This window comes from Rhinopithecus bieti, unplaced genomic scaffold, assembly GCF_001698545.2.
Source record: "Rhinopithecus bieti isolate Rb0 unplaced genomic scaffold, ASM169854v2 scaffold_4475, whole genome shotgun sequence".
NCBI classification, from domain to species: domain Eukaryota; kingdom Metazoa; phylum Chordata; class Mammalia; order Primates; family Cercopithecidae; genus Rhinopithecus; species Rhinopithecus bieti.
The window spans coordinates 482631-488573 of NW_016804399.1; positions in this window are offsets into that span (position 1 = coordinate 482631).

The following is a 5943-nucleotide window of genomic DNA, read 5'->3' on the forward strand; positions in this document are numbered from 1 at the left end:
TTTCTTTCTTTCTTTCTTTCTTTCTTTCTTTCTTTCTTTCTTTCTTTCTTTCTTTCTTTCTTTCTTTCTTTCTTTCTTTCTTTCTTTCTTCTTTCTCTCTCTCTCTTTCTTTCTTTCCTCCCTCCCTCCCTCCCTCCCTCCTTCCTTCCTTCCTTCTCCTTCCTTCCTTCTTTTCTTTTCTTTTTTACTTTTCTTTTCTTGCAGCAGAGTCTCACTCTGTCACTCAGGCTGGAATGTAGTGGCATGATTATAGCTCACTGCAACCTCTGCCTCCTGAGTTTAAGGGACTGTCATGTCTCAGCCTCCCGAGTGGCTGGGACTACAGGTGCCCGCCACCATGCCCGGCTCATTTTTGTGTTTTTAGCAGAGATGGGGTTTTGCCATGCTGGCCAGGCTGGTCTTGAACTCCTGGCTTCAAGTGATCTGCCTACTTCGGCCTCCCAAAGTGCTGGGATTACAGACGTGAGCCACTGCGCCTGGCCCTGAGTTCCTGATTTCAATTCTTTTGGTTGAATACCCAGAAGTGGAATTGCTGGATCATATGGTAGTTCTGTTTTTAATTTTTTGAGGAAATGCCATACCATTTTCCACAGCGGCTCCACCATTTTACTGAATCTATGTATAACTATTTTTATCATTTAAACTCTAATGATATATAATTTATTATACATTCAAATATTTTACAGAAAAATTTCCTTTACCTTAAAATATTCTTTATATGTTTCCTTTGGATCCTTGCCAGTAGGTCTCCTTTTGGAGTCATCCTTGACTCATCTTTTTCCCCTCTATATCCAACATTCAAAGAATGAGGAAATTCTGTCAACTTGGTCTTCAAAATATATCCAGGATCCTATCAATTCTTATCACTTCCACTTGCCTGACTTGCCAGTCTGCTCTCCCCAGAGCAGCTGGAACAGTCTTTCTAAAACCTGTCAGATCATGCCATTCCTCAGCTTGAAATTCTCCTAAGGTCTTATGCATTTCATAAAACCAAAGGCCTTACCATGGCTGCATGGCCCTTCCATCCCTGTGCCTCCCAAACTCGCCTCCCATCATCCCTGCCTGTCCTGAGCTTGCCTCCATCATCCCTGCCCCTCCTGAACTTGCCTCCCATCATCCCTGCTTCTCCTGAACTTGCCTCCATAATCCCTTCCTCCCCTGAACTAGCCTCTTTTCATCCCTGACCCTCCTCCTGAACTCGTCTTCATCATCCCTGCCCCTCCTGAACTCGCCTCCATCATCCCTGCCTCTCCTGAACTAGCCTCCCATCATCCCTGCTTCTGCTGAATTCGCCTCCATCATCCCTGCCTCTTCTGAACTCATCTCCATTATCCCTGTCCCTCCTGAACCTGCCTCCATCATTCCTGCCCCTCCTGAGTTCACCTCCATCATTCCTGCCCCTCCTGAACTCGCCTCCATCATCCCATCATCCCTGTCCCTCCTGAGCTCGCCTCCCATCATCCCTGCCTCTCCTGAACTCGCCTCTCCTCATCCCTGCCCTTCCTCCTGAACTCGCCTCCCGTCATCCATGCCCCTCCTCCTGAACTTGCCTCCATCATCCCTGCCCCTCGTGAACTCCACTGTCATTATCCCTGCACCCCCTCCTGAATTCACCTGTCATTATCCCTGCCCCCCACTCCTGAACTCACCTGTCATTATCCCTGCCCCTCCTGAACTCGCCTGTCATTATCCCTGCCCCACCTCCTGAGCTCGCCTGTCATTATCCCTGCCCCACCTCCTGAACTCGCCTGTCATTATCCCTGCCCCTCCTCCTGAACTTGCCTCCATCATCCCTACCCTTCCTGAACTCGCCTGTCATTATCCCTGCCCCTCCTCCTGAACTCACCTCCCATCATCTCTGCCCCTTCTGAACTCACCTCCCATCATCCCTGCTTCTCTTGCAGCCACACGGGTGTTCTGGCTGCTTCTGGAACACCCAGGTGTGTCCTTTCTCATCTTTGTACTCAATGTCTCCTCCCCTGGGGCACCTTCACTTCCACCTTCTCCCCTACCCCAGCTGCATGGCGGGGTCCCACCTTCACTTCCTCTGTTCAAATATTACCTTCTCAAATAGGCCTTTCCAGACCACCTTATTTAAACGTTTAAACTAGCACCCTCCCCACTCGATCCCATCCTCAACCCTGCTCGATTTTCTTCACAGTCCTTAGCTCCACCAGTCACATTTGCCTGTCTCCCATCTCTACCACAAGGTAAACGCCGTAAGAAATATACCCTTCTCTGTTTTGTAAATTCTGTATCCCAGAACCCTAGCAAGGGCTGGTGTATCTAGGAATTCCTATCTAGTCCTTGAATGCATGTTCATACCTGCATTTCATACAGTAGTGATAAACTCTTAAAAGGCTCTGGAGTCAAATTTCCTAGCTTCTAAAATGGGTTCCATTTTAATTACTTTGAATATTTTGCTTAAGCTAAACCTCAGTTTCCTCATGTGAAAAATGGTGACAAATAATAACACCTCCCTCATAGAGTTATACGTGAGGATTCAATCAGATAATCTGTGTAACGTGCTAGTTGCTACATCTGCAAATGGTAGGTGATCAAAAAAGTTATTTTGTTGTAATTGATGTTATTCTTTTGATTTCTGCATTTTTTTTTGCTTGATCTTGTTTTGTGTGCACAACAGCAAATATTTTTTAGCGTTATATGATCTGCATTCTAATGGTTTGTGACACCTGGCTTAGCCATTCCCCAGGTAGAGGATTATGGGCTTTTTTTCCCATTATAAATAGTGCTGTGACCAGCTCCTTTGTACACCCTGTAAATGTGTACATTTTGTTCATCCTTGTTAAATATAAACTGTTTGGGATGCTGTCTTTTATTTGGCTTGCTAGATGAGAGGCTTGGAGGTGCTCATGTGTCCTTTCTCCACTTGGCCGACCCAGCACCCCCGGCCCACTTGCAATGACACCAGCTGGACACAGTGCTACTGCTTGTGGCTTTTCTGGTTGAAGTGGAGGCTGATGAAGGGCAGGAGATTTCTGTGGAGGAACATGACATAGAGGAAAGGGAACAGGCTCTGTGGCTAGGCAGACCTGGGGTAGAATAACAGTGCTGATGTTTCCTAGCTGTAGGATCTTAGTCAAGTTATGTAACCTCTTTCAACTTCAGTTTCCTTGCTTAACACAGAAAACTGAGATGACCTACCCGAAAGGGTTGCTGTGAGGACTGCAGATCCTATTTGAAGCACGTTTGGTATAGCGCTTGGCACACGAGAGGTGCATAGACAGTGTCTGCTGTCATTATTGCTATTTTTTTTTTGCAGGGAGATAGTCTCTGCCCTACAGGACGCTGGTTAATGGGGGAGGGTGGGTAAAATGTTAAGGTCGAATGATAACTTTGCCACTCAGTCTCATGGAAATGCAGGTCTGTCTAGTGTCTTTGTGCACTGGAAGACAGGTTCGGCCCTGCAACTTCCCCTTCTAGAAGATGCTCTGACTTGGTTTAAACACCATCAGTGAAAAAAGCTTTCTTTCCCATCTAGCCTGACCCTTCATTTCATGGTGTTCATGATGCAAATGCTTGAGGCTGGTGCCATCAGGGGCCTTGCCCGAGATGACTGAACTGGTTGGCTCTGGCCTGAAAACACAGATCCTGGCACCTCCAGTCTGGCTGCCTCCTCTGTTAGAATAAACCTGCAATTGTAACCCCAGAAGGATGATGCAAGTCTTTCTCCCTGTATTTTTCTCTTCTCTTTTTAAAAATGCCATTTATTTTAGAGCCGAGAGAACATTCAAAGTCTGAGTTAGAGGTTTCAAATGTGTGACACCTGGGGAAGGGGACTGGTGGGACACCTGATTGTTCTGGGAAGAGGTGTGATTTGTAAATCTTGTTGAGGTCTGAGGTGAGAGGGAAGACTAGACACAGGAGAGAGAGAGGGAGAGAAGATAATTAAAACAGTGACAAAGATAGGATTATTTATAATGGTACAACAGAGTGAGTGAATTCAGACATGGACCTGGGTTCTGAGATTGCAAATAAGATGTATATATATATACTCCAGTTGAAGCTGACTTAAGCAAAGACAAACTAAATGGAATGTGTTGACAAATGTACCTGGCTGCTCACCTTCCCCCTCAGCTCTGATTTTCTCTCTGCTGGCCTTGTTCAACATCTCCTACAAGAAGGGCAGGATGGCCACCTTTGACTCCTGGCTGTCATCTTAGCATCATCAGTGAAAAGACACCTCTTTCCTACTAATTCCAATGAAAGCCCTAGAATTGAGCCACATTGGCCTGGCTTGGGTCATGTGCCCATCCTGAACCAATGACTGTGGCCAGGAGAATCATATGCTTGTTGGGCAGGCTGGGGCCATTTGTCCAGCTTGGGAGGCACTTGACTTCCTGCATCATATAGGCTGAGGGAGGGCAGGAGGGGCTCCTTATAGGAAAATCAGAGCAGAAGAAAAAGTAACGAATACTGGGCAGGCAAAAGTCTCAGGTCTCTGCTCCATTTATTATGTGCTGATATTTACTCATCTAAACATTTGCCTTTATGCAAATGAAAGGGTGCCCCATGAATGGCTTGTGTCAGGTGAATAAACCCAGTCTTCATAAGAATAAAAATATAATGTATCACCTTTTGTAATTTTCTTACAACCTTTGTACACACCACAAGTAGGGGGATTGTACATGACTATTTAATTTGAGTTCAATAAAAGATTTGTACCTCCTGAATTACACTTCCACACACAAGATAGGATACATTAACTTAATTACTGTTGGATTCAATAACATAGACCATTGCCCTGGGAATTTATTTTGTGTTGTACTCAGAGAGAGAAACTGGGCATCATTTCTAAAGGCAGTCAATTTCCAATTATCCATGCTAATGGAAGAACACAGCATGTGGAGACTCTAAATACAGTTTCTGTTTGGTTTAGGGAGTGGACATGATTTTTTATTTATCTACCTGAGTTATTTGTCTTGCTTGCGCTTAGGAAACATTAAAAAGAGTTTGCATTATCTGGGTCTATACTTTCTTCTTTTTCGCTTGGTTTACAAAATGTGAAGTGTATTTTATTATTTGGATTAAAAATTTTCATTTTCAACCAATTTTAGACTTATGTAATAGTTGTACAAATAGTATAGTTTCCTTATATTCCTCACACAGCTTAGCTTAATGTTAACATCATATATAACCATAGTACAAAGCCAGAAACTAACATTGGTACGACACTATAAACTATAGACTTTATTTGAATTTCACCCATTTTCTACCAATGCCCCTTTTCTGTTCCATAATCCCACATTTAGTTGTTATTTCACTTTAGTCTCCTCCAATTTTTGACTATTTCTCAGTTTGTCTTACTTTTTATGATCTGGACGCTTTTGAAGAATACTGATCAGTTATTTTGTGGAATGCCTCCAGTTTGGGTTTGTCTGATGTTTTCTCATGCTTGGAATGAGGTAGGCATTTTTGGCAGGAACACTAAGGAAGTATCCTCTGTGAATCGTATTAAGAGGTTCATGATGTCAGCATGTCTTATTATTGGTGATTTTGACCTTCATCCCTTGGTTAAGGTGGTTTCTGCACCGTTTCTCCACAATAAAATTACTCTCTTTCCTTTTATAATTAACAAATATCTTGGGGGAAATACTTTGAGACCATGCAAGTCCTGCGTTTCTTCAAACTGTCACCTGCTAATTTTACCATCCATTGATAGATCTTGTCTGCAACAACTACTGTAGTGTTTGCCTAATGATGATTTTCTATTTCCCTTTTTCCTTTTACATTTATTAATTAGAATTCTACTGTAAGGAAGAACTGTCCTTTCTTCGCTATTTGTATGTTTAGTTATTCTGTGGGTTAAATCCAATATTATCATTTTTTTTTCCAAAATTTTTCTAGCTCTGACCATTAGGAGCTCCTTTAGTTTGGACTCTATTTTTTTATTTTTTTTTTTTTTTTTTTTTTTTTGAGACG